The sequence below is a fragment of the Symphalangus syndactylus genome, chromosome 10 (assembly GCF_028878055.3).
Source record: "Symphalangus syndactylus isolate Jambi chromosome 10, NHGRI_mSymSyn1-v2.1_pri, whole genome shotgun sequence".
Classification (NCBI taxonomy): domain Eukaryota; kingdom Metazoa; phylum Chordata; class Mammalia; order Primates; family Hylobatidae; genus Symphalangus; species Symphalangus syndactylus.
This window is the reverse complement of record NC_072432.2, coordinates 40,133,494-40,147,651: the sequence shown is the minus strand read 5'-3', so window position 1 is coordinate 40,147,651 and position 14,158 is coordinate 40,133,494.

Here is a 14,158-nt window from a genome sequence, read left to right as displayed (position 1 = left end):
CATGTATCCTAGAGCTTAAAGTATAATTTAAAAAAAAGAAAGAAAATTGTTTGAATTTCCTTTTCAAACAATTCAAATAGTATGAAAATTTCTATTTCCTTGATGACTGTGGCTACTCTCTCTATATTTCCCAGCTATTGTTTTCTCCTTATGGTTCAGTAATGAGAATGGTACACAGTATTTCAAGATTGGAAAATATTTTTTAATGAGAAAAATAAATCTTTTTCATGGTCTCTCATTGTAAATATTTCTTCAATAGTCTGGAATTAGTATACTAAAAAATTAATATGTTAACACAGAATTATAATTACATATAAATATGAAATAATTTCGTTCAGCATTTCTCAATTCCTACAAAAGTTTTAATGCTAATTAACCACACTATATAACCATTTTACTGTATTAGTAATTCCATAGATGGAACCTTTGTTTGAGCTAAGATTTATTTGAGTTCAAAATTTGGGTTCTTTCCATTTCTCCCTGCTGGTTTATACCAGAATAAACTTCAAAACGAAGCTTGAACAAGAATAAAGTCCAAGAAATTAAACTGATTCAATACTGAATATGTTGGCTGCAATGAAGAAGAGAAAAAGCATATTGGGTAAAAACTAAAGAAATCCAAATAAAGTATGCAGTTTAGTTAATAACAATGTATTAATATTGCTTCATTTTTTCTTCCTATTTGCTAATTCCATCTGCACATACACAAAAAAAAATGTTTTTTTGAAGACGGGGTCTTGCTTTGTCTTTCAGGCTGGAATACCATGGTACCATTATAGTTCACTATAATCTCAAACTCCTGCCTGCTATAGGAGCAAATAGCAGAAACTCTCTATGGGTTATAGATTGGGTTTCTCTCTGTACTTTATAATTTTTCTAAAAATCTAAAACTTTTCTGAAATAAAATTTTACCTAAAAAACAGGCATGAATACTAGATGAAAATTACAACTAAGTCTAACATAACTTAAAAAAGAGATAATTCCAATGTTATTTAAAATACTCCATATTATAAAGAATTCCTTCCATTTTATTCATGAATGTATATAATTTTAGTACTAAAACATGTTCAAGAATCCACCAAAAAAGAATAATACAATCAATCTCTACCATAAATATGTATCTAGCAAATAAAATGAAACAATAGCAAACAGAATCTAGCAATGCTTTTGTATGATAATATATTAAGACCAAATAAGTAAATTCTCTAATTGCCTGGATAATTCAGTTTTAGAAAACCACTACATAATCTTCTACATTAATAAATTATCAAAGAAAATAATATATGTTCATATCAATAGATGAAGAAAGGACAGTTGAGTGGTCCTCCTACCTAGGCCTCCCAAAGTGGAAAAAAAAAAGAAAAAGCATTTGATAAAATTAAAGAGCTATTTGTAATGATAATTCTACATTTAATGGAAATTGAGGAATACTATTTTAATATAATAAAAAGTACCTTAAAAATTAAAATCAATAAAGTATTATCCCAACCAGCAAATACTAAAACTATTTCAATTAAAATAAAAAATAAACAGAAATGCCTCTATCGTTATTACTATTATCTAATAATGGTGTATCATGCTTGCTTCAACAGTACATATACTAAAATAATGGTGTGTCCATTGAATACAACAAAATTAAGTAAAATAACTGATATTAGTTGGAAAGAAAGATACAAAAATATCTCTTTTTTGCCTACGATGTAATTGGATGCCAAAACAGTACAGGAAAATGTAATAAATTACCCTAGGATTATAAGAGAATTAAGTGCAGTGACCATATTAAAGTTAAATATATAAAAGCCAGTAGTTTTTATCTATCCTAACAATTACCTAAAAAGGAAATTGGAAAAAAATCTCATTTTCAATAAAGACAAAAATAATGACAGAATTATGCAAAGGAAAGGCATAGAATCTAAACAAAGAAGATAGGAACAAATGGAAAGACATCAAAGCTAAATAGGAAAACAATATTAAAATATCAATTCTCCCAAAATTAATATATAATTCTGATTAGAATCCCCCTGATTTTTTGATATAATAATGTGGGGGAATAGAGAGTATGGAAAAAAAGAATGGTGAAGAATAACTCTGATTTCCATGAATCAGAAGATACAGTGGCTATAAAGCCATTATAATCAAATCAATGTGGCATTGGCATAGAAAAAGACAAATAGATCAGGAGAACTAAAGAAAGAATCCAGAAATGTTTTCTAGTGTATGTTTGTTAATTTGCTCATGTGTGAGTCTGTGTGGTGTGTGTTTATGTTCCAATAAAACTTTATGGGCACTGAAATTTGAATTTCATATGAATTTCAAGTGTCATGAAATATTATTCTTTAAAAAAACTTTTCAACCACCTAAGAATGTAAAAAACATTTTTGTAATGGTATGAGAATAAGGAAAACAACAAAAAACACGGTACTTTCTTTTTAAAAGTATGAATGGAATGGTAAGGCATTTTACTTTTCCTTCTAAGAACGTCGAATGAATAATAAATAAGTCTTTTTAAAGTATGGTGTGTGCTTTTAGAAACTGAAAATTGATGAATTTGGCACTTCTCCTTCTTTTAATTCAGTATGTTAAAAATGGAAGCTCTATATTGAGGTTCAAATCTCATGTAGCTCAACTTATAAATTGTTGACAACAAAGTTTAAGAATATATTTACATGGCATTTGTAAAAAAGCTACTGTCTTGCATAATGGTCCCAAAGGAGTTTATTATAGTTTTAGGAGATTCTCAATTGTTGGGATTCTGTCTCAGCATGGTACAGTGTTTCACTAAATATAGGCAGCTACATTTTTCTACTATATATAAAAACCATATTAAATTGATTTGTAGTTCTCATTGATTTAGAGGCCAAGGATAGCCTGACTTCAGGCTAAGTACTTTAAAAATAATTACCTTAAATAATATTCAGCCTTAAAAAGGAAGGAAATCCTCTCACATGATACAGCATGCATAAACCTTGAGGACACTACACTAAGTGAAATAAGCTAGTCACCAAAAGACAAATACTGTGTAATTCCACTTATATGAAGTATCTAAAGTAATCAAGTTCATAGAAACATAAAGTAGAATTGTGGTTGCCAGGGGACAGGGTGTGTGGGGGAGGAAATGAGGAGCTGTTTGAGGAGTATAGAGTTTCAGTTTTATGAGATGAAAAAATTCTGGAGATCCATAGCACAACAACGTAAATGTGCATAACCTTAGTCACCTGCACATTTTAAAATGGTAAATTTTATGTTATGTGTTTTTTGCCACAATTAAAAATTTTAAAAAATTACCTTAAGTTACATGAGTGCTTGTAAAATCTCTGATGTTTGATAAAGCATACTCTATTTTCACAGTTGTAATATAAAGGATTTGTTGACAACATGTTTTTTCCAGGGTAATGGAAAATTCTACTGAAGCCCAGTAAACAATAAGTATTTATTAATTGCCTACTATGAACAAGACATTGAGAGTTCTGCATAACATTTTTATAGAAATGTAGATATGTATATATAGTTGTTGACACAAGTCCCAAAAACATAAATTAAATGGCAATTCAAGAGACAAAAACTGTCAAGAAAATAATAGAAGTCACAGCACAGTATATGATTAATAGTTAAGTGAAAGTTACTAGATAAATCTTTAGCCTAATTTAACAGGTGTAATAACTAATATAAGTGATGTGCATATGTCCTACGTATATGGGTAGGTAGCTGCAGAAATGTTTCCTAACATATTTGTAGTTGAAAAGAATTGATATTCATCACACATCATTAGGTTTCTGCACAACTCTTCTATATGTGGTACTCAAATTTACCCTTATTTGCTCCCACCCCCACCTTATTTTTTTAACATATAAAGCTTAGGTCTCAAAAGTAATTAGGTAATTTCAAATTCACACAAACTCAAACCTTGGAATATGTAAATACAAAGCATTCTACCAATTAGTGTCAGCTACCAGTATACTAAAATAAAATGTTTTTTCTCTACCTTCTCTCTCACATTCCCCCTATTTATCATAACGCAACCTTTAACTCCTCTTTTCCTGCTCTTATCAAAACACACACACAACCCTGATTCTCCCAGTTCTCATAGTAGAGTCTGGGGTGACAATACAGTGGACAAGGAAAGGCAAGGAAGGGAAGAAAAGGCTTCAGCCATCAAAGGATCTTTCCTCCCTTCCAATGAGAATCTCATAATCTAGTAGTCTTCAGCCTCCTTACAACTCTTCTCACTCCCCTCCTCACTAGTACACTCTGCAGAGAATGTTATACTAGATGAAGCAAACAAATCTTAGGAAATGCTTGGAACGACCACACTAATTCCTAGGGATTAGCTAGAATATTTTCCTGTGCCTGAAATACACTCTTCCAGTAACATGTATCCTAATTTTGTTTTTATTTTTGTAATCATATTTCTTATCTGTAATATTAGGGGATAGACAAATAGATATCTAGACTTATTTTAATTTTCAAACTTTGAGATTCTAGGAACTGAAAAATAAATCTTAAAAAAAACAAGGTTTTTTATTTTTATTAAAGGGCACTAGATGGCACAATTCCACAAATTTATGCTAATAAAATCACTCATCCTTTTATTCACATATAATTTATAGTTACACCTAAATAATTTGACAGGAAACCTATATAACAAAGATAAAAATTCTTGAAAATAAATATTTCTAATATACCACATTTTATATCCTTATTTATGAACAGAATAACCAGAATCCCAACCCTGAATGAATAATTTAAGTTACCCAAAGTAAATAGGTACCTCTCTATAATAAAATGCACCAAAAACTTACAGATATTGAACATTAATTTGTATCAAATGTATATTTTATAGTGTTACTGATAATATAATAAAACTCTATCAAACAATAAAGTGAACTGGTGGTTCCATTGACTACAAATGTTTAAAATAAGGTACTAGAAAGACTATCTAAACTCTCACAAGTCTGATTTATTTTTACTAACTGCTTGCCTTAGACTTTAGTTTCCTCAAGCCTAAAAATGAAAAAGTTGATCTAGAAGCAATCAGAAATGATTAAGGTCTACTTGATTTAGCATTCAGTCGATCTCTTATTCCTTTAAAGTACCATATTTACCACAAAAGTCCCAGATCTGTCCAGTGTTTTTACTATCACTTCATTTCCTGGAATTATTTGTAGTTCAGAAAACATATCAGTCCTTGAGCTACATTTTGACATACAATACATAGCACATCAGCCAAACAAACAGAATGTACACTGCACTTGGACCATCTTCCAACTGTGGCTTAGGCTCTTGGAGTAGTCCTGCCTTGCCATTAGATGGCAAACACTCCTGCTAGGTGGTGCAATCAACAGCGGTAGAAAGAGGTTCTAAGAGAGAAATGCCCCTACTTAGATATTCTTGCCTGATGAAAAACTCTTCTCTTAGGAGGAAAGTCATCATCTTGGGCAAAAGTAACGGCTTCTAGAGGGTCACATATAAAGAGGGAGTAGAGAAAATGACATCTACCTTGCTAGATACACTGTGGCAAGTTATTCTACATATTAATGGAGGGACATGGTATACAGCTAGATTTCTTTTACATTGCAACGAACTAGACAGAGCAGGGTGGTGGATGTGGAGGGGAGGGGGAATGAAAAGAAGTTACAATTCCTACAGAGGAACTCTTCAAGAAGTACCGGAGACTGTTGAAGGTTTTGTCTGTAAACGGTTTCTCAATGGTAATACTAAGCGGGCAGCGGTTTCTTACAGGAAGTTGTTGCCGGTTATCTAAAGCAGCTTATCTATAACAGCTGGACTAATATTCTCTCTATATCTGCCATAATCCTATTAAATGTTTTACAGAAAGACTTGTAAGAAACCCAAATTATAGCCATAATGCTGCTGTTATTTATAAGCTCAACAAGTTAATCAGCTCTCTCTCCCTCCTTTTTTTTTTTGTTTGAGACCGAGTCTCCCTTTGTCGCCCAGGCTGGAGTGCAGTGGCACAATCTCTGCTCACTGCAACCTCCACCTCCCTGGTTCAAGCGATTCTCCTTCCTCAGCCTCCCGAGTAACTGGGACTACAGGCACCCGCCACCATGCCCGGCTAATTTTTCGTATTTTTAGTACAGGCGGGGTTTCACCGTGTTAGCCAGGATGGTCTTGATCTCCTGACCTCATGATCCGCCTGCCTCGGCCTCCCAAAGTGCTGAGAGTACAGGCATGAGCCACCGTGCATGGCCAGCTCTCTCTTTTTTTTTTTTTTTTTTTTTTGATACCGAGTCTCACTCTGTCACCCAGTCTGGAGTGCAGTGGCGCAATCTCGGCTCACTGCAAGCTCCGCCTCCCGGGTTCACGCCATTCTCCTGCCTCAGCCTCTCCGAGTAGCTGGGACTACAGGCGCCCGCCACCACGCCCGGCTAATTTTTTGTATTTTTAGTAGAGACGGGGTTTCACCGTGGTCTCGATCTCCTGACCTCGTGATCCGCCCGTCTCGGCCTCCCAAAGTGCTGGGATTACAAGCGTGAGCCACCGCACCCGGCGTCAGCTCTCTCTTTTTAAGATAATTTACCATGATAGGATGGGGAGAATTTTTTGTTCTTGAATACTAGAACTGTACTTACACAGCCTCTTTTTTGCCTCTCCTAAAATAATTTTTAACCAGTATTCTAACCACCATGTATTAAGCATCATGAAAAATAATGAGGAAAAGAGTACTATCCAGATGATAGTATTCTTTGTAAAAATAAAATATCAATATATGGTATAGAGAATATATGAACCCATTCAGCACTTTTAAGAGAAGCATTATAATGTGGTTACATAATGGACATTGTGGTTTATTCCCCAACATTTCCATTCCATCCCAGAAGACTATGTGAGCAAATTATGGTAATTCATTCCCTCTGTCATTGATTAGTTCAGAAAAGGACATATGACCCAACTGTGGCTGTGGCAGGCATCACTCTAAAATGGGTCCCCAGAGATTTCCCATTCAAATTCCTAAAAACTACAAATATAATGAGATAGCACTCTCATGATTAAGTTATGTTATAAGGCACAGCTTACCTAAAAATAGGGAGATTATTCAGGTGGGCCACATCTAATTACATAAGCACTAAATGCAGAGAGGTTCTTCAGCTGATGGCAGAATGGAAAGTCAGAGAGAGTTGAAGCATGAGAAGGATTCAAGGGAACCATCTGATGAGGGATGCAGAGAGTCACAGTGGGCTGAGAGGAATCCCCAACTGATAGCCCACGAGAAAACAAGGACAAAATCCTACAACCACATAGAACAGGATTTTGTCAATGAACTTAGTGAGCTTGGAAGTAGATTCTTCCTCAAATCCTCCCAACCCAGCCTAGCCTCCACTTTGGATTGGGCATTGTAAGTCCCTAAATAGAGAACCCAATTGCGCCCACCAGGACTCTGACCTACAGAACTGTGAGATAATAAATAAGTGTGGTTTTGTGCTACAAAATGTGTGGCAATTTGTTATGACAGCAGTAGAAAGCTAACACAGTAGCCAAAGAGTTGTAAAATAGAGCCTTCTAGGAGTTCTAGGGAAATTTTACTTATTTCTAACTAAGTATTTCTAAGTATTTATTTTACTTATTTCTAAGAAAGAGCCACAGGACAAAATGGTGTCTCTTCTTTCTCTAGATATTGCATTGTCTAGACCTAATGGCTAGAGCTGGCTTGTTGATGTAGAGGATTATGTTGACAGAATTCCTGAAAACTGGATCACCCTACAATCACAGAATAAACCTTATGTGGCAATAATGTATAAGGACGTAGGCAGAATAGAAATTGGGCAACTTTAGATCCTCATGCCATTGAAGAGGTTAACCCTGGAGCTACTAATATGTGAGATAATAAATTTCATTATTGTCTACATGAGTTTGAGTCAGGGTTTCTATTACTTATAGACAAAATATTTTAACTGATGGGCTTGATGACATAAAACTAGTCAAATTATATCTAGAAACACAGTTTTAGGTGAAAGAACACTGGGCATAGAAATGAGACACAAGATAACACCATGGTCTGGTGGTCTGGTCGCTTATTACCTGTATAACCATGGGCAGATTACCTAGTCTCACTGATCCTGTATTTCCTCAGGTAAAAAGCAGAAGTACTAATACCCAATTCACTGGGTTATTGTGAGAATTATATATGATACAAAATATGAAGTTATGTAGGATAGCATCTGAAATACCATAATTATTCAACAAGGGGTCTTTGTCCCAAATAATATATAAAGCAAAAGAGGAAAATTTGTTCAGGAAGAAAAAAGTTAATCAAGAAAAATGAAAAGTTTTTTTCAAAAGGTTTTTTTCTTAAAGGTATGGTAAACGATAAATGCATAGAATGTTAAATATAAGAGCCAAGTAATCCAATTTTATTGTTTTATTGTCTGGTATGATTTATTATTAAAGTATATAAAACTTTCAGAAAGAGACAATTTTAAAATATTATATGTTTGCTATGTTACAAACCAAATACTAATGTTAAAAGAAAGATAAAAGATTGTCTTAAAGTCATAAACACAGTTTGCAACCAAAGCAATTAATGTAACCAATTTACATTGACTATTTTGTTCCATCATGTCGTCTGATTGATTTAAATTTGAAAGGATTCACTAGTTGTTCTGAAATTAAAAGAGATATCTCAAATTAAAAATAACCAGTTATAAAGCACCTGTATGCTTTAAGAACTGAGTCACCAGATATCTATATTAGTTTTCTAGAGTTGCTGTAACAAAGTAACCACAACTTGGGCAGCTTAAGCAACACAATTTATTGTTTCACAGTTCTGGAGGATAGAAGTCCAAAATTAAGATGTCAGCAGGACTGGTTCCTTCTGAGGGCTGTGAGGGAATAAGTTCCAGGCCTCTTTCCTTGACTGGCAGATGATCCTCTTTTCCCTATGGTTCTTCACATCATCTTCCGTCTATGCACACCCATGTCTAAATTTCCGCTTCTTATAAGTACCCCAATCATATTGGATTAGGGACCACTCTGAATGCCTTATTTTAACTTCAGTACCTCTGTAAAACCCCTCTCTAAGTAAGGTCACATTGTGAGGTGCTGGGAGTTAAGACTTCAACATATAAATTTGGGAGGACACAATTCAACACATAACACTATCTGAAACACATTCTCTGCCCTCAAGGAGCTTTCAGCCTAATGTGTGATATATACATTTGTTCTCTATCTTCTATTTATTCAACTTTGAATTTAAGGAAAAAACACTAAGTTGCTTTTGTAATGATGATAATATGAAGAACTCATATTGCATGAATTGTAGTTTCAGTTGTGTTTGGTATAATACCAAGTTGGTACTTTCTAAAAATAATTATCTTAAATACATGTCTCAATATTTGCTTGAATTCGATTATTATTTCCTTTATATTGGGGAATTGATTTAAATCTGATATATCCAGCTGTAGTTATATATTTATTTAATTTCTCACACATGTAAGTATCTAATTTTCTTCCCTTTTAAATCTGCATATCTAATTAAATTGAACAAATTCAAAAAAGATTATAAGGAAGATATCTCTGTAATGACATGAAAAAATTCTACCTAATACCAATTTATATGGTTACAAAATTTAAAGTTTGGTCAACAAAAGTGAATTTTTATTTTCATAGTATGAAATGCCAAAACATTGCCAATACTCAGGAATTTGTATCTAGTTTGTTAAATAAGTATAAATACAGGAAAGGTCAGGGTTGAGATATAGACTTGGAAGTCAGCACACAAGATATATTAAAAACCATGTTAGCAGGAGCTGAGTGCAGTGGCTCATGCCTGTAATCCCAGCACTCTGGGAGGCCGAGACAGGAGGATCATTTGAGCCCAGGAGTTCAAGACCAGCCTGGGCAATATAGCAAGATCCTGTCTCTACAAAAAATAAAAAACGTTAGCCAGACATAGTGGCACGTGGCTGTAGTCACTGCTACTCAGGATGCTGAGGTGGGAGGGTCACTTGAGTCCAGGAGTTCGATACTGCAGTGAGCTGTGACTGCCCTCCTGCACTCCAGCGTGGGCCATACAGTGAGACTCTGTCTCAAAAAAATAAAAATAAAAACCATGTTCGGAGACCAATTTGAATAATAATAAAACTCCAGTCTCCCACACAGCCAGCTCTGTGTGAATCACTCTTTCTTTATTGCAATTCCCCTATCTTGATAAATCGGCTGTCTAGGCAGCAGGCAAGGTGAACCCATTGGGTAGTTGCAAATTTGGTGACTTGTCTAGGATTGCCCTTGTGGCCACCTGCCCACGGTTCAGTAGCCTCCCTCCAGTGATGGATCCAGAGGCCAGCTCAAGTGATTGAGACATGTATTTAAGATCATTATTTTTAGAAACTACCAACTTAGTATTATACCAAACACAGCTGAAACTACAATTAGTGCCATGTGAATACTTCATATTATCATCATTACAAAAGCAACTTAGTGTTTTTTCCTTAAATTCAAAGTTGAATAAATAGAAGATAGAGAATAAATGTATATATCACACATTAGGCTGAAAGCTCCTTGAGGGCAGAGAATGTGTTTCAGATAGTGTTATGTGTTGAATTGTGTCCTCCCAAATTTACATGTTGAAGTCCTAACTCCCAGCACCTCACAATGTGACCTTACTTAGAGAGGGGTTTTACAGAGGTACTGAAGTTAAAATAAGGCATTCAGAGTGGTCCCTAATCCAATATGACTGGGATATTTATTAAAAGAGGAAATTTAGGCACGGGTCTACATAGAGGGAAGATGATGTGAAGAACCATAGGAGAAAAAGGATCATCTGCCAGTCAAGGAAAGAGGTCTGGAACTTACTCCCTCACAGCCCTCAGAAGGAACCAACCCTGCTGACACCTTGATTTTAAACTTCTATCCTTCAGAACTGTGAAACAATAAATTCTGTTGCTTAAGCTGCCCAGGTTGTATTTACTTGTTACAGCAACCCTAGCAAACTAATACAGATAGCTGGCAACTCAGTTCTTGAAGCATGCAGGTGCTTCATAACTGGTTATTTTTGAGATGTGATATCTCTTTAGTCTCAGAACAACTAGTGAATTCCTTAAGTGGCCTAGTTCTCTTGGACTAAGGCTGACTCTGGTACTGTCTCTACTGGCAGGGTGCTGCTGACCCAGTGTGCATGGACTTAATTGATATAGAGAAATAGTCCTGGGAGACATCTCATAATTGTACCCCATGGTGGGATGTCTGTCTGTAGCCCCACCATGGAGTATGTGTAACCATAGTCCTATCACAAGGTACCTGTCTATAGCCCTGTCACGGAGTGTTTATAGCTGTAGCCCCATTATGGGGTGTCTGGTTTGGTGAGTATTTTAGGTGCTGCCAATGCCTCCTTCCTTCTCCCAGTTGGTTTGGCTCTCTCAGAGGTCTTGGTTTTTCTGTAGCCCCATGGTGAGATGTCTGTCTATGGCCCTATTCAGGGGTGTCTGTCTCACTTTGGCCCCTTCAGGTATCTCAGTTTTTCTGCTCCCCCATGGTAGGGTGTCTGTCTCGGTTTGGCTCCTTCAGGAGTCTTGGTTGGCTCTCTCTAATTAGTAGTAAGAGGCTTGGGAAAGTTCTCAGTCAGGAAGATTTCAGGGAGATTTCTCAAATGGAGAATAGGAGGATAGTTTGGAAGGGATACTCTTGGAATTCTTGGATAAGGATCTTGATTTGGAAGTCCTTCTGTCTATTTTGTCTTTGTGTGTGTGTGTATATGTGGAGGGGATTTCAGAAGAAATTACTGACAGAACTCCACCAGGCCTAACTCAGAGAACCCTCCTTACTTGTCTAGTCACATTTGGTGAGCCCTGAAGAAAGTTCAACAGGCCTGAGTTGGGGCAAGTATCTGCTCTTCATCTTGCCCAGAGGCCACCTATTGAATTACCAGTCAGAGATCATCCCTCCCCACCTGGAGTGGATCAAAGACAACAGAGACCAACAGGAGAAAGTATGAACCTTGCCAAGTCCATATTGGGTGCTGAACAAGGTGACTAGTGTCCATTTTGTTATGTGCATTTTGCTTTGACTGGGATGAACAAGGTGACTAGTGTCCATTTTGTTATGTGCATTTTGCTTTGACTGGGATGGAAAATGCTAATTCAATGCCCCATGCAGCCCATTGGGCAGCATCTTGCAAAATTGAGAATCTTTTGCCTATGGTTTCATAAAACAGAAAAGGGTAATTTCATTTTGTAAGGTGGCTTGAGCACAGCAAGCAGGGCCATCAAAAGCTTGCTCCATTCTTCTGGAAACTGCAGAGAAAGGAAACCCAGAAACCTGGTGTGCCAGCAAATAGGGTAACAAATTCTTACCAGCCAAGTTTCTAGTCTCTCTCTCTCTCTTTCTCTCTCTCTCTCTCTGTCTCTCTCGTGTGTGTCTGTGTGTGTGTGCAATGATAGACATCATTTGTCTCCCCTGCAAGGGTTTGATTAATAGAAATAAAAGGATTTGTGAGACTAGTCTGAGGCTGTAGCAAATCTGGTTTACTTTGTGCTAAGAATGTGTCTGTAATGGAAACAGGGGTATCACAGGGTAGAACATGTGCTTAGGACCTCTATAAGCCTGCTTTTCATCCAGCCCAGAAAGGTAATCAGTTACAACTTTTTCTCCAGGTCCCTGAAACTAATACCGAATGAAATTTCTCTGTCTCGTTTTGTGTTTTTAAGAGCTTAACACTGTGACCATATGGAGATACTTTCTCCTGGTTTCTGCCATCCAGAGGACAAGAATTTGGGGGTTCATGTCATAGTTAGCCCTAAAAATTGTCTTGAGCAGTTAAGAGCATTTGCAAGATTGAAACTGGCCGCTCTAGACTTCTTCTGGGAAGAGCAATAGAAACTGCTCCATGCTGTGTAGCTCTGTAGCTAAGCCTTTGTCTTTTGACAATGGTGGCCTGGGTTCAATTCTTGGCTACTGGAATGAATCCTTTCTGGTTTGTTATTTGTGTAACTCTGCCATTTGTTGAGGGTTTTTCCCCCTTGGATAGCTTCTGATTTTCTGTCTTGGATTTTCCTTTCTCTAAACTACCCTTGGGGAGATTCTAAATCTTGTAGAAAAAAAGAAACTGCTTACCATCTCTTTGAGACACTTTATGCATGCATGGTTCAGTTATAACCTTAGTTAAAACTTATTAATTTCATGTAGGAAGTTACCTGTGGTAGAATTCAAAAGCCAGAAATATTTGTTGCCCTGGTTAGAGTCTGGTAATAAGAGATTTAAAAGAATTTTTTTTTTTAGAAACAAAGCTCTATAGTAAATATCAGCTTAATTAAAAACAAATATCCAAGCTATATCTATTTAAGAGGACTTTATCTTTCTTTTCTTCTTGAATCATGTTTTTCTGAAAAAAAGTTTTTTTCTACCCAGAAGACTAAATTGTTCTTCTCCATTTTGTCTTCTTGCCACTCTTGATACCCACATGAGAGAAACTAAGATAAATTCTAACAGCCTGGGACTCCTGGGGAAAAGCAGAGGAGGCATCATTGACCCCATTCTGGGAAAAACCTCTGTTTTCCACACAGAAGCCCAGGAATTGAACGAGAATAGATCCCTCTCAAAATCTAAGGCTCTATTCTGTTTTGCATTGTGTTAACTGATGCTTTTGACTTTTGTGGGTATCAGAAATTACTTCATATTATAAGGGAAACTTGGTGTATACTAACTAGGCAGGAAATATACTTTTGGGGATGGCTAATGGCATTTATGGGGGGATACTCAGCTCTTTGATGTTTTAATTAGAGAAGCCTGCTCTTAGCTACCTAAAACATATGGAAACATCCCCAATCCCCACTGAAAGACACTCCAGTGGAGGATGAGCTGATCACAAAATGGGCTGTTTGGCTTTGGGTTGCCTTGCAATGAAATGCATGGTAGAAGTACTGCACTATTTTCTCCCATAGTATGTCCCTCCTTTTGGGGTATCCAGGATCCAGTATAAAATGGCACCCTTAATTTTGGGGATCTGTCTTTGCTTTCCAGCTGTGCCTGCTTATTGGGCCCTAGAAACTACATACTTTCCTGACCCTGTTTCTCCAAGAGCTCTACCCTGAAGCCAGTAATCCAATTAAGAAACTACTAAATGGGCTAGGTGCATGACTCATGCCTGTAATCCCAGCACTTTGGGATGCCAAGGTGGGTGGATCACCTGAGGTCAGGAGCTTGA